We start from the raw sequence: 9060 nt of genomic DNA, 5'->3' as shown, positions 1-9060 counted from the left end.
TGCACAAAAGATTAGGTTATAAATCATTTTGTAGGTAAAGTTATGGGTGTTTTAGATTTGATACTTATTTAAGGTCCTTTTAGGAGCCGGGCTATATATATATATATATATATTTGGTGGGGTGGAGTGTGCACATAATCTCGCACCCCCGACTTAGAATCCTGACTGTCCCTGTTTGTATTGTCCCTACTTTCCTAGTATCCCATAAATCCAAAAGGGACCCAACAAAACACATGCCAAACTTACACATGAACAACTTAAAACACTTGCAAAATTATTCTCTTCAGATTCTTTGTTGGCATTGTGTATTATCCATTGTTCCTCCCTCTTGGATGTTTTTCCCACTACAAATTACTCATCTAACTGTATCGATCTGATAATCTTTAAGATGCAGCTTATTCTTCTTAATTTGTGCCAAGAACGTACAGTCCAAGAAAAATGTATATAACTATGTTCTTAAAACTTCAAACAATGAGTGCACTTTCCAATCTTACACATTAAAATGTCACATATTAAGCTCTTTCTCTTGTTCCTCATCTCAGCCACCTTGACAACATTATCATACTCTGGGAGCAGATCGATATACTGGGGACAAAATGTAAAAGAAGGAGCACTGGCTGATACGTGTGCCACTTGGCGCTTTGAATACATTAACATAGCATTCCTTTGTTGTTTCAGAAACAGTATAACCCCGCAGCTTAACTTGTATGATCACTATGATTCGAGCACCAATGGGTGCACCAGTCTCGCTAAGGATATTAATGTGCCAAAGCAAAGGGGTGAAGATCATCTTGTCAATTGGGGGAGGTATAACACCCCGTTTTTTTCTTATTTGTTTTCCAATAATAATAATAATAATAATAATAATAATAATAATAATAATAATAGATAAAATAGATATATGATAACTATCAACTTAGGGATAAAAGTCCCGTAAGTAACTAGATAAGTGTTATCCTTGTTTTTCGGGGAGGTTTCTAAAAACATAAAAAAAAAAGGAGTGTTCTCACGTAGAGTTTTTTGGAAAAAAAAAAGGGAGAGTTTTACTGGAAAAAAAAAAAGAAAAGAAAAAGGGTTTTGAACAAGGAAGATCATTTTTTCGCGCGACAGTCTATTTCGATCTTTCGGGGTTTTTCCGCTTTCGGAAAGCTGTTCGGTTTATAACTGTGAATAGATATTTTACGTTTTTATTTCTTGTTTACTATAGATTTCATGATACGAGATACTGTTCACATGATGTTTTGTTTAGTCAGTACGATATACTATTTAATGTTAACTAAGTATATAACTTTGAAGAACCTATATACAGAAGTGGATAAAAAAATAAGGGTAGTAAATTGATTGTTGGCTATAAACAAACTGGATGATTTATGTATTCGTGCTTCGGTTGGATGGAGAGTTATGGGTTCGAAACGTTGTCGAAGCCTTGAAACCAGTTGTTACTGGCGTCAACCTCAGAACCAAAGCGTCCTATTTCTTTGTTGTGTTTAATTGATTGTTTTGTTAGAAATTTTGTGGTGATGTTATATTGTTAGTTGGTTTTTTATTATTGAGGTTTGATTGGGCGCTGGAGAGAGAGTTGATGGCGGCGCGAGACTATATCGTTGAACTGTTATACTGTTGTGTGTGGGTTGTTTTTGATTTGGTTGATGTCGGGGTTTTAGAGATGGAGGACGGGTTTAGTATCGGTGGTTGGGATTGGGTTGAAATTTGGTGTGCTGTTGAAGCTCCGGAGGAGCGTTAATGGTAGAGAGAAATTTCAGATCTAGCTTTGGTTGAAGGTTTTCGAAATTAAGAATTGAGATTATTGTTTTTGTAAATGTTATAGGGGTTTTGAAGGGGAGTATTTTTGGTTAGGTGGAGAGAGCTGACGAGTGGTTGGCCGGTGGTGGCTGGAAGTGGAGGGGAGGTGTTGTGAGGAAGAAGATGAACAGTGAATTTCGATTTGGGCTTGGGCCAAATCGTGGGTGGGCTTACGTGTTTAAAATTTTAGATTTTTCATTTTGGACTTAAGTTAGACTTTGGGCCTTAAGCTTTGGGCTTTTGGGTTAGAGGAGTTTAGGTCTGGTTAACTGCTGTTGACCAGTGGCTAGTTGACCATGGGCAGGTTGACTTTGACTGTTGACCATGGGCAGGTTGACTTTGACTGTTGACCAGGGTTGACTTTGACCAATTGACCCAATTTGACTTTTAACTCGGATTATGATTCGGTCTAGGACTAGTAGCATGTTTGGCTTTAGGCTAAGACCTTTCTATATATACTTGTGTACGTGTATTGACTACTATATGATATTTCAGTCTTTTACGATATACAACGTTATGACACTTATACATCCATAAAATTAATAACGCGTAAACCAAATATACATGAATCAAGATACTCCGTCGTTCTCTGAAATAATATATGCAATAAAGTTCAATAATGCGTAAGCAAATTTACCGCACCCTTTTAGAACTCTCCACGCCTCAAGTTTTGGAATTGAGTTTTATGACTGATGATGTCATATGTTAGGTGGGCATTTATTGAATATGCCATAAATGGCCCGTTAGCGTTATATATGGGTATTCATTGAATGTGCCATGAATGACCAGATTGTTTGGACTGCCCTAAAGAGGAACTAAGGTATTCGCCTTGCGGGTTAGTTGTATTCCTTGAGTGTACGGGAATGTAGGGTTGGGTATTCCTTGAATGTGGCGGGAATGACCCAGGGCATTCATTGAATGTGCCATGAATAGTCCGTTAGTGATATGATAGGTATTTCTTGAATGTGGCGGGAATGACCTAAGGTATTCATTGAATGTGCCATGAATTACCTGAGTTTTGTGCCCAAAGAGGCTGTGAAATATGTGTATGAAAGCCCAGAGGTGGCTATGATATTGAGGTATTCGGTGGGAGAGAGGCACACATGAATGTGTGATTTGGCAAATGTGTGGAGTGCAAATCGTGGAGTAGGTACTAAAGGGTGGGTGTATAAGAAAAGTAATTGATTAATTGATAAGAGAAATTGATTTGATTATGCGAGTGTGTTTGAGCTTATATTTGAATACCTATAGGAGATCTACATATGTTATATAAGATTTCTAACTTTCTTTTGCAGGAGGGTAGGACTTAATAATATTTTGTGCGTGGGCCGGTCCTACCCTAATCTGGCCGATGGATATCGGTAAGTTTTAGTTTAATTACTTAGTTATCAAAACAAGTTATTATAACGAGTTAATAAGATGGGAGTTGTAACGCCCGTATTTTTTAAAATACGTTTTTATTTATTTATTTATTAATTAATTTATTTATTTAAAAAAATTGGTTGGATTGGACTCGGGACATGTGGGCCTGGTTTTTGGGCCCGAGTCTGTTTTGGGCTTGGGTTTCGGACCCAAGTATATAAACACATTTTTATAGAGAATAGGGTTTTAAAAATAATAAAAATAATGAAAATGGAGGCAGAGCTTGAAGCTTGTTTGCTCGAGCGTTGGAGCGCGACGATTCGGACTAGGAGGATTCGTCGAGCTGTTACGTAAAGGTGAGTAGCTATTTTGCTATTTCACCGGATTTATGGTTTTCGGGTATCGGTGTATACTGTCTAATATTTATGTTTTGTATGTACTGCTCATTATCCTGTTGTATTGGACTTCGTGTCATTTGTATTATTTAACTTTGTTGAATTTCGTTTTTTGTAATTAAACTGTGGAAGCTCTGTTCAAGCTCTGAACAGGCGTAATGGCGTCGCCTGTCACTTTGTTTTTTTTGTAAGTTGTCAGCTTGAATGGTTTGTAGTGATGGGGTCGTGTAGGGTGTGTGAGGGCGATAGATGGGAGCTGTCGAAGCTCCATTAATGGCGGCCAGAAATCGCCAGTTTAAATTAAACTTGTTGCTTGGGTTTTGGTTGGAACTGGTTGTTGGGGATGGATTGTTGGTTTGGAGGGGGCTATGGAAGCTTGAAGGGAGCGTCTATGGAGGCGCGAGCCCCACACCTCCTCCCCTGTTAGAAAAAACGCGTCATTCTTGAGCTCTTGAAGGTTTTGATATTTGTGTTTATTTGTTTGTGTTTTGAACTGTGTTTTGTATGGTGGGTTGGCGGTTTGATGTATGGTGGTAGTGGGAACGTCGAGTGAGGTATGTAAGAGCTTGAAACAAGCTTTGATGGTGGCCCAAAAATTGTAGATCTAGGTTGAGAAGAGTTTGATTTACTAATATTTGTGGTTTTCGTTTTCATTAAAGTTGTATGGGTTGGTATGGGGATCAAAAACCGTGGGTTTGAAAGGGGGTGGTCGTGTGGAGGACTTTGGTGGCGGTGGTGGAAGAAAATTTAGGGAGGAAGATGAACAAGAACCAATTTTGGGCTTGGGCCTGTCGGTTGGAGCCAAACACATTAGCTATGTTGGGTAGGTTCTATTTTTGTTTGTTTGGGCCTTTTTCCTATTAGTTGTTAACTTGTTATGGGCCGTTCTAATTTTTGTAATTATGGGCGGTTTTCTCTTATTTTGTGGACCGAGTTCAATTTAAAGTTTTTGGGCGAATCCAATTATGTTTTGGGCGGTCGATTATAAGTTTTTGGGGCGTTTAATATTTGGGGGCGGTCCATAGGACTTAATATAGATCCCAATTGGGTCGTAGAATAAATAAGTTGGTTTTAGACTTTCGTTCTAAGGTTTAAATTTTGGGCGGTTAGGTCCGAACCATTACCTTAGTCACGAGCCCACGAGCCATGCGTTGACTTTAGCCATGAACCATAACTATGACTAAACTTGTCGAACATGGAAACGGCAGTTTGACTTCGCAACAATGCGGTTTGTTTGACCGACCATGACGTGTTGATTTTGACGTTGACCATGATGTGTTGACTTTGACCATGATGGGTTGACTTTGACTTTGACTTTGACCATGATGTGTTGACTTTGATTTTGACCATGATGTGTTGACTTTGGCTTTGTCCGTCGACCGTTGACTTTGACCATGCCAGTTTGACTTTGACCGTTGACATTGGACTTTGACCATGATGGGTGGACTTTGGCTTTGACCATGATGTGTTGACTTTGACCATGATGGGTTGACTTTGATTTTGACCATGATGTGTTGACTTTGACTTTGACCATGATGTGTTGACTTTGACCATGATGTGTTGACTTTGGCTTTGACCGTCGACCGTTGACTTTGACATTTGACCGTTTGACTTTGACCGTTGACTGTGGAATGTTGACTTTTTCCAGTTTTTCACATATTTAAGAATATGGACAAATATAGTAATAAAATGTTGTCGAACATTATATAACGTTGTTTGTCATTATCTAATTATGATTTGACGTGAGTAGTGTGTAAAACATATATATATTGGGCTTTGATTGTGGACTGTAGATTGTTTAATTGTGCTACATTTTATGTTGTAAATTGTATGGACAAATCAAATGTTGAAATGATGTGGAAGCTGATATAAATTTGGTTGTCATTATCTAATTAAGATTTGACGTTGATATTGTTACATTATATAATATGTTTGGATATATATATATATATATATATATATTACATGCAATAGTTTTGGAGGAATAAATGTATAAACGCTCCATTATTATATTTATGAGATGCTAGTAGAGTATTTGTGGATATTTCCCACGGGAGTATGGCGTAGTGCAATAATATATTGGCACGTGAAAGAATGAAATTGGTTATGAGATATAATTGAGATATTTCTAAATATTGTGGTTTAGTGCAATAAGGTATTTGACCGCATTGATATAGTGGAATGTTTATGAGTCATAAATGTATGACACCGAATAAATTACGTAACAAAAATCCTAGAACGACTACCACAACTCATGTGATCATACGTGTGTGGTATATGATATATAAGATGTTGTATATATAAGATGTTGATTGACCCATGTGTTGGGCAATCGTAGCCGAATAGTGGTTTGATTATTCCGTTCGCAAAATAGAACGAGACGCGCGATATTTTATGCCGAATAGTGGCATTACTTACATAATTGCTTCCGTGTGAGGATTTACGGTGTCGCGGCATCATTTCGGGTGGTGGTTACATACGGAGTGGTTCATTATGTAAGGGGAGGCATGTGGATGTACATGTTCGGCGTTGGGTAGCGATTGTGGTAGCCAGGGAAACTAGGTAAGACATAGATATGACGTGAATTTTAGGGACACACAAAGAAAGTCTAAACTAATATAATTATGGTAATATGTTGGTAAATGATATATCTCTAGATAGATGATTGTATATGTTTGGAATATTGGTTAGTAGTTTAGTTAGAACCTAAAGGCCTCGTGGAGGAACTAAATGCCTTTTATTATGTGTATGGTATGTTGTATTAGTTGTTGGAAGTTAAAGGCCGATTGGAGGAACTACCTACCTAGATTATTGTACTTAAGGATGTTGTTTTAGTTGTTGAAAGTTCAAAGGCCTCGGGGAAGGAACTAACTGCATTATGGATGGTGTATATATATGTATAATTATATTTTATATTTTAGAGCTACTCACACCAGCATTTTTATAATCTTGACCGATTTGCATGTTTGCTTATCGGGTGTGCTCATTAAATGAACACAGTTGATAAGTCTTGACAGGTTTAGTGTTGAAGATGATTGGTTGCTGCTTGTGGCTTGCGTTAGCGTTGCATCTCAGGATATGTTTTGTTTTCCTTTGAGGTGATATAGAGTTTCAGTCGAGACAAAGTTATTTGTATTTTCATTTGTAAATTTTTGTAATGAAGAAAACTTTTGTTTAAGTTAAAATTTTTATTGGTTTTATTTATCCACACATTTAAACTGTTTATGGGTTTTTGGGAATTGAGAGTGCGTCACACCTCGGAGATCGAAGAGTCGGGAACAAATAATGTTTTTCCGAATTCTGTCGAAATTCGGGGTGTGACAGGAGTCTTGCTTGGGAAGAAACTATGCCGGTTGAAATGACGGAACTACCTGTCTTCCAAGCTAAGAATGATTATATTATGATATATTTAAGGTGTTAGTTGGATAAGTAAAGATTGGAAATATTTATATGTGGTTAGTCGTTTACTCATATCAGCAAATTCCATTTTGCTGACCCATGTTTGTTTTGTTTTGGTAACGTGGGTGTGTTCTTGGGAACATAGGTGGAAGGCAGTGGAACCGCGGCATGTGATTTGGATTTTTGCCTGAAGCAGTCCGTTAGTTCTTTTTTAGGTCTGATTCTTATTGAAAGGATGTAATAACGTAGTTTATATATTTTTTTTAGCATGACATGAGAACATGGTAGTGAGGACTATTATTCAGAGAGTCTGTTTGATGTTTTGTTTGGACAGGAGATAGCTTAATAAAGTGATGGTGGAAAATTGTTGGGATTATTTTAATTTAAGTAGATTCTTGTATGATGTGGGTTTTAGGTTTTGACATGTGTTGTATCCACCCCGTCATAGCCTGAGTTTTTAGACAATTGAACCGAGTGATGTTTGAGCTAGATTTATATTTCAAATATTCACTTTGTAATTGTTTAGAAATTCGGGCTGTGATAGGAGGTGATGGTGCTTACCTCTTAACATCAACTCAAGATGCAAAGCAAGTAGCACAGTACCTTTGGGACAACTATTTGGGTGGAAATTCTTCCTCTAGGCCATTTGGTGATGCAGTGCTTGATGATATTGATTTTGACATTGAAGGTGGAACAGTGTCGCACTGGGATGAATTAGTAAGGTAGAAATATGTTGCATTTTCGTTAGTGCTGATATTTACAATCTTATAAATGAAATGCATACTGACATATATGTTACATTTTCAAAGCAGATTTTTGAAGAGCTACAAGTCAGCAAAGAAAGTTTATTTAACAGCAGCACCACAATGTCCATTTCCTGACGTTTATATGAATGGTGCCCTGTCAACTGATCTCTTTGATTACATTTGGGTGCAATTTTATAACAATTATTGTTACTACAAAGGCGATATTACGCAGTTGAAAGCAACCTGGGACCTATGGACGACAAATATTACTACCACCAAGGTTTTTCTAGGCCTCCCAGTAGCCCCAAGTGGTGCAACTAGTGGATACATTCCTAGTGATGTTCTCATAGCAAAAGTTCTTCCATCTATCAAGAACACCAACAAATATGGAGTGATGCTTTGGTCTAAATATTACGATGACTTGATTCATTATAGTTCTTCAATTAAGAGTCATATTTGAGGTTGGGTTTTGGAACTTTTGTTATGTAGTAGTATCACCAACATTATATTCAAAGCATGTGTGCTGCTACAATTTAAATAAGGTGTTTAATGGTTATGGTGCTCTTCTTTACCAAACATTGATTTCACAATTTCATTCTAATTTTAATTAGTATTTTGCATCAATGCCAGTATGGAGGAACCTTTGCCTTCGAAATTACCACAGAGTAATCGATCAAGAAAAATCTAGAGGATCCCATGGTAATTAATTATGTCACTAGCTAGATCATTGATGTGAGTATTAGCATATTCTGCAATTTGCCATGAGAACCACAATGTCCATTTCCTGAGGGTGCTCTATCATGTTGTCTTGAAACAATTCTAAAAACAAAAGCCATTCACAATAATTGAAAGGCAAACGTGGCCTCTAAAATATAAATGGATAGTGCGAGGGAGTAATATCCTCATTAAAGAATATTAAGCACGCGTTAAGCATAAATAGAGATCGCTGCGTAATCAGGACGTTGTCCCCCAAGATTGATTCACGAGCAGCTCGCTTCATGTAGGTGGTACACTCCAGATCGCTCAAGAACGCTCCAAGAAGACTGAACGACCTAGCGTGGAACGCTGCGAATAAAGACATTTTCCTTAATCCAAGGGTAATCATTACCAAAGCCATATATGTACTTCTAATTACCGGGAATTATGAACTATTGCACCCACTCCCAATAATCACCGCCTTCCTACCATAACCAACCTAACACTCATTCGTAATCTCCACCCTACATATGTATAAGGGAATACACGTGTCTAAGAGATGAACACCCTCTTGTGCCTATAAATACTACTTACATGAACTACGTCGGACCTGATTCTTCTCTGCCCCAGAATCAAGAGAAGATACGTAGTCAGCTCGC

The 9060-nt window shown here is 37.6% G+C and overlaps 1 pseudogene; it reads left to right on the top strand.

Annotated features, from left to right (window-relative positions):
* The first annotated feature begins 502 nt into the window (after nt 1-502).
* On the top strand, nt 503-8165 carry LOC147523702 (hevamine-A-like; annotated as a pseudogene).
* Nucleotides 8166-9060: the final 895 nt, after the last annotated feature.

Source organism: Coptis chinensis, chromosome 1, assembly GCF_015680905.1.
Source record: "Coptis chinensis isolate HL-2020 chromosome 1, ASM1568090v1, whole genome shotgun sequence".
Taxonomy (NCBI): Eukaryota; Viridiplantae; Streptophyta; class Magnoliopsida; order Ranunculales; family Ranunculaceae; genus Coptis; species Coptis chinensis.
The sequence above is the reverse complement of the archived record's forward strand: the minus strand, read 5'-3'. Positions and strand labels throughout refer to the sequence as shown.